General features: G+C 28.4%; 1 pseudogene; it reads right to left on the bottom strand.

Annotated features, from left to right (window-relative positions):
- Positions 1 to 2,514: 2,514 nt before the first annotated feature.
- LOC115239870 lies at positions 2,515 to 6,593 on the bottom strand (annotated as a pseudogene).
- Positions 6,594 to 7,168: the final 575 nt, after the last annotated feature.

Genomic DNA, 7,168 nt, shown 5'->3' with positions numbered 1-7,168 from the left:
ATTTCTTACAAAAAGAAAAAAAGAAAGGGTGAAAGAGAAAGAATATATTAAAATATATAAAGAAGAAGATATTTAATTAATTAATTATTAGTTAATAAATTGGAATTATAACAGTAATAAAGTATTTTGAGGATATAGATAGATTTCTGAGAATGATAGTGCAAATATCATACAAAAGAGAGATATCATTATAAAACTTTAGAATTATAAAATTTCTATCATATCATAATTATCTATAAATTACGAATCGCATATATGTTTATGATATAATCTAAAAATTTTTACCAATATTATGGTAATAATACACCAAAATTAATATGACAAAAAAACTTTGATATTTTTTTTGTTAATAGAAGATATGTTTTCCTTATAAATAAAAAGAGGTTCAAAAGAATATCAAAATTTACGTTCATAAAAGATTATTGATAGAAGAGATTAAATAAGAGATTTATGACATGCATATATTTGAACTGGTATTTTTGAATTGGTAATGATAAATGTAATAAAAAGTCATATATATATATAAACGAAATATCAGAAAACATTTCACTGCTAAATTTATTCTTTTATATATATGAATAATTTTATGTTACTATAATCGAGAAAAATCTAATGCAGTTATAAATTAGTTTAATTTTTATTTTAATATATTTTGCGCTTAAAATTTTACAGTAAAACCATGCTGTAGATATTCTTCTGTGGATCGATACTTTATCTTATCTATAGCTCTTACGATTGTGAAATGATAAATCAAAGTATAAATATATTAAAGTATAAACACATATACGTTTTTAATAAATGTATAAAAAAGCAATCAAAAATCAATATTAATGATAATAACATGCTTTTAGCTGTAAACAAGTAAAATGAATTGGAAATATATCATAAACTACATGCAGGATATGTAAAATGTATAATGTTGGTTACGTGTTTGTTATGTTTGTTATATTCTTGTCGTCCTTTTTCGTCTTTTTATAAAACTTGTTGGGGATTAGGCAGGCAATATGTCAAAATCAAGATCATTAAAGCTGGGTCCTTTTTTATGCATTTTTATCATCCCAATATGTTGATAGACGCGATAGGCGTTGAAGCATATTCATAATTTTCCGCCAGCTATATCAATCCTGTGAACAGCATACAGTGACAGCCTTGCGTAATTAGAATTTTATTGAAAATTTGAAGGTCGCTTTTATAGTGGGCTTGTTTCAGTATATACGGAAATCCTGTCGCGCAGAAAAATGTATTACTGCCAACCACCTGTAAATTCATTACAGCTTGCTTTAATGCATGAACATTAGGTTTCGTCAGATTAACGTGGAAGTTATTGTGTAATTATCGCGAGGAAGCAACAGGTCACGTAAACGTTTATATAATTCAATAATTGGAAACAATTGAGACAGTTAAAAATTAGTAAAAGTAATTATTTATATATTTAATAGTTTATCAATTTTGTTTATTATTTTTATGTATGTATATTTTTTCATATAGTTGTTTATATTTCTTTTGCTTTGTTATCAATTATTTTTTTCACATTTTTTTCGTTATTTAAACTTCCGTAAAGTCTGCTATTTTCGCTTGATATAATGATAATTCACTACATATAAAATATGAAGCAATATCTTGTCCGACAACAATAACTGTATATAATAAAAAAATTAATACAAGTTTCTCTCTTTCTTTCTCTATCTATTTCTTAAATATTTAAATGTAAATTAAATTTAATTGTGATATTTTTTCACAAATCAATTATTTGATAAAAAAATATATAAATTTAAATAAAAATTATATAAAAGTATAATAGATAAATACGGAGTTTTTTATAGATATTAATTTATTACTATTTGTTATTTTCTTTTGATATCTTGAAAATATAAAGTTTAATTGTTTGCATTCATCTTTTTTAAAAGAGTGAGACGCATTTTTGTAAGAATTATACTTGTTTATGTATTTCATGGAAAAAAATGTACGTACATCATATAATTATTTATTATTTTTATTAATTATATGTGTATTTTGTGCTATTGTACATAACAATTTTATATTACTGCACATAAAAATTTTATAATAACTATAATTATACATATATACAGTGTGTCCGGTAAAGATGTGCCAACGCTCGTGAGTGGGTAAAGCACAATAAACTGAAAAGAAAAGTCCTGTAACATTTTTTTATATAACGCTTAATAAAGAAATTATTATTGAGTAAAGTCTGCCAAAATCAGCGCCGATCTTTAGCCGCGCGCCTGATAGTGTGCGTGAACGCTCCGTCGCTACGGTGCCGGCGCACACTATCAGGCGGGTGGCTCACCGACGTGCGTCCGGTTAAAAATCGGCGCTGATTGATCGATAATAAGATAAATCAATTAGTGTGAAAAAAAATGGGGGTTCCATTTAAGAAAACATCGATCACATTGACCTCACTTTAAAAAGGTCACTCAAGGTCAAGTCCATATTTTTATCATATGGCCCCCTCGAAACCATACAACTTTTGTCTGAAATATTTTTTTCTACATCTCACTCCTTCCGAGATATTTCAAGGGTCCGGGACTTTTTCCCCACCCTGTATATGTTAATAGTAATAGCGAATAGATTTGTAAACAAAATTCTTTTACCAGTTTGTAGAATGTTAACAATGATCCAGTCTTGCTGATCGATATCTTCGATTATAAGCTCCTCAGCTTCTGGTGAAAACAAATGTATGGCTGAAGTTGTCGAGAAATTCGGATTCGTACGAGTCGCAAAATTTATTGGAATCCACCATTTTTGGTTTACAGCAGTTGTGTTATTACTATTTCTAGGTGCACTCATTTTTTCATATGGTCAAAAATATTTCTGTGTAATTTTTATTTGTCTGTACTGATCTCTAACCACTGTTACAAAAGTGGATACCCTTTCTGTCCTATCCAAGTGTCCATTACTTCTTGAATTTTGAATTTATTTTAAGGCATTGCTGATTCATCAAATGCATCTTGCAAAGCACTCCATAAATCTTCAGGATTGGCTACGCCGTATTTGCTAAGAATTAATTTTTATATACATATTATGTGATTTCATAGATTTTATCAGTTTTCTATATAGCATTTTATATCCATTAAAATTTTTATAAAAGATTATTCTGTACATAAGAAGCCATAATACATATGTATAAAACATTCTTATACCAAATTTTACTTATTTGCATTATGTAATTCAATGTATAACGTATATTTTATTATATTTATTGTACTATTTATGATAATAATTAGAAAGATAAGCCAATTAATTGATAGCCATACTCTATTAATAACTTTTTTAGTGTTAATATTATAGTTATTTTAAAAGCTCAATCAAGAAATTTATTTGTTGTAAATATATCTATTTTCATATAAAAGTGCAATATTTCACAAACTGTTTTTCACGATATTTAGCAAGTCCCGTATGGAATATATTATCGGACAGGCAATGTGAAAGCATCCGCAAAAGCAGAAAAGCTAAAATAATAATCATGTTTTTTATTGTTAGGAAGGAGGAATTATGACTAAAATATCTTTTAATTATAAATTTTAATTTAATTTAATTTTTTTTTTTTTAAATGGTACCTTTGTGATCGTCTGATAAAGAAGGTTTTGAGTCAATTTCTTCAGGAGTATTAGGCTCCAAATTAAGAGGTTGTACATATTCAAAACTGTCGATTATGAGCTTTAGATTCAACATTTTTGATATTGACAACTCTACAAGTTGCCAATCTTTATATATCTAAACGAGAAAATTGGTTTTTAATATTTCTGCACACATATATTTAAGAAAACATCGATCACATTGACCTCACCTTGAAAAGGTCACTCAAGGTCAAGTCCATATTTTTATCATATGGCCCCCTCGAAACCATACAACTTTTGTCTGAAATATTTTTTTCTACATCTCACTCCTTCCGAGATATTTCAAGGGTCCGGGACTTTTTCCCCACCCTGTATATGTTAATAGTAATAGCGAATAGATTTGTAAACAAAATTCTTTTACCAGTTTGTAGAATGTTAACAATGATCCAGTCTTGCTGATCGATATCTTCGATTATAAGCTCCTCAGCTTCTGGTGAAAACAAATGTATGGCTGAAGTTGTCGAGAAATTCGGATTCGTACGAGTCGCAAAATTTATTGGAATCCACCATTTTTGGTTTACAGCAGTTGTGTTATTACTATTTCTAGGTGCACTCATTTTTTCATATGGTCAAAAATATTTCTGTGTAATTTTTATTTGTCTGTACTGATCTCTAACCACTGTTACAAAAGTGGATACCCTTTCTGTCCTATCCAAGTGTCCATTACTTCTTGAATTTTGAATTTATTTTAAGGCATTGCTGATTCATCAAATGCATCTTGCAAAGCACTCCATAAATCTTCAGGATTGGCTACGCCGTATTTGCTAAGAATTAATTTTTATATACATATTATGTGATTTCATAGATTTTATCAGTTTTCTATATAGCATTTTATATCCATTAAAATTTTTATAAAAGATTATTCTGTACATAAGAAGCCATAATACATATGTATAAAACATTCTTATACCAAATTTTACTTATTTGCATTATGTAATTCAATGTATAACGTATATTTTATTATATTTATTGTACTATTTATGATAATAATTAGAAAGATAAGCCAATTAATTGATAGCCATACTCTATTAATAACTTTTTTAGTGTTAATATTATAGTTATTTTAAAAGCTCAATCAAGAAATTTATTTGTTGTAAATATATCTATTTTTATATAAAAGTGCAATATTTCACAAACTGTTTTTCACGATATTTAGCAAGTCCCGTATGGAATATATTATCGGACAGGCAATGTGAAAGCATCCGCAAAAGCAGAAAAGCTAAAATAATAATCATGTTTTTTATTGTTAGGAAGGAGGAATTATGACTAAAATATCTTTTAATTATAAATTTTAATTTAATTTAATTTTTTTTTTTTAAATGGTACCTTTGTGATCGTCTGATAAAGAAGGTTTTGAGTCAATTTCTTCAGGAGTATTAGGCTCCAAATTGAGAGGTTGTACATATTCAAAACTGTCGATTATGAGCTTTAGATTCAACATTTTTGATATTGACAACTCCACAAGTTGCCAATCTTTATATATCTAAACGAGAAAATTGGTTTTTAATATTTCTGCACACATATATACACAATATATAAATGTCGATTTCAATTGCGGTATAAAAATTATTTCATAAAATTATCAATTCCTACCTTGTCAACAATATAATACTTGAAATATTCAGCAAGTCCTTCGTTCAACCATATATGCGTCCACCAGGTCGAACTAACAGCATTACCGAACCATTGATGGCTCGACTGACGAATGATATTGGTCGCAATTCTATATAATGTATCAATTGGACTACTGTCTTCATCGTATAGTATCGTAGCTTCCCTGTAGATCGTATATATAAATACGTTATACAAATATACGTGGAATTTTATAATTTCATAATTATCAGAATAATTATGTATTATTCTTTCTCTAATAAGATTTCTCTTTCTCTAATATCATATTATTTAATTAAATATGTACATATCATGGCATTACCTGTGATAAATCCCCAGTTTTCCATTGCCTTATTGGAAAGATCAGGAAGCGCAACATGATCAATTTTGGCCACTCGAACGGAACTATAGTTGGTGTATCTTTTCAATTCGATCGCCGCTTTTTGGGCAACTTCGTGGGCATTACTTCTGCTCCAGACGTTGATGGTTTCATCAGAATTTTTTATATTACAGAAATCGGAGACTAGAAAACTGGCTAGGTATGTTGATATGACAGGCGAATCTTCAAAGTACGTCTATATTTTTCCATCATTCTCGATTTCCGATTTTTCGGAAATTGGCATATTTGAAAGAACCGTGTAATTAGTATGATGTTTGATGGCAATCTTAAAAGTAGCCTTTAGCGCCGGCTCGTCCCAGCAAGGAAAAGCTGCACGCGCGTAAGTTGCCATGAAATTTGTTGCAGCGAACTATCTAGAGAAAAATTTCAATTGTTATTAAATGAGTTAGTTATCTTATTAAATGAGATAATTATTTTTTTTGTATGTGTTTTTTTCTTCATTTATACTTTATCATTATTTATTCTTTCTCTATATCTAAATTTAAAATAAGTAATATAAAGAATAAGTATAATTTTATTTACACTATTTTTTGCATCATTGATATAAGAACTTCTGTAGAATTCATATGATCTATCGTTTAGTACACCAGTAAATTTTAGATATAAAATATAATATCCGATAAGTAGATTCTCGTCGAACTCAAGGCTCAACATTTCTGTTAGATCGTTATGATCGTACGTAGTAGGAATGTAAAAACTGAATTCATCTTTGGTCTTTAGGAAAGTTGCATTTTCATTTATTATCAATTTCTTTGTATGCAGCATAAGAGTTCTTGCGCTACTCAAAATCTCTATGGAGACAAATACTTCGCCATTAAATGTAAAGTTGTTTGGTGCAAGATGCGGATTTAATTTAATGTCATAAAACAACGATGTTGTGTAATTAGGCAACCGATAATTTATTTCTTTATCATTGAGGTTTGATTCTGGAATGATAGCAATGTCTGCTTGTTAATCATATCAAATTATTTCCTGATGGTTGGCACGATCGCATTTGGAAAAGGAATTTGACGGATCGTCTAGCATCACTACTTTTCTGTTCGAATGTCTTCGCGTGAATGATAATAAATATTGTAGGAAAGGAATTTGTGACGAAGCGTCTCCCACTACTACAGTACTATTCAAGTGTCGCCCCGTGCGAATAATAACAAAACAGTAAAACGTAAACAATAGCGCGCTAATGCTTACACCGTTAAGACCGTATATCATGGTATCGATAATTTACGTACTATGACGTATAGATATATGCGGAATATTAAATTATATAAATATTTTAAATTATGAATAAATTGTTTATTAATTGATAATGTATATCACGAACTTTCGTCAAGTTAATTACTCGATCTTAATCACGTAATTCGATTATTTAATTGCGCATTCCCAATGTAAATCATATATAGATCTTCGAAGAGTCAAATGATAAAGTATCGGAAGGGGGAAATATATTTAACTTTTTAATATTTAATTTAAATTTAAATTATTTGATTAAATATTATTAAAAATATAATTATTGATCATA

The sequence above is a fragment of the Formica exsecta genome, unplaced genomic scaffold (assembly GCF_003651465.1).
Source record: "Formica exsecta isolate Colony F162 unplaced genomic scaffold, ASM365146v1 scaffold4, whole genome shotgun sequence".
Classification (NCBI taxonomy): Eukaryota; Metazoa; Arthropoda; class Insecta; order Hymenoptera; family Formicidae; genus Formica; species Formica exsecta.
The sequence above is the reverse complement of the archived record's forward strand: the minus strand, read 5'-3'. Positions and strand labels throughout refer to the sequence as shown.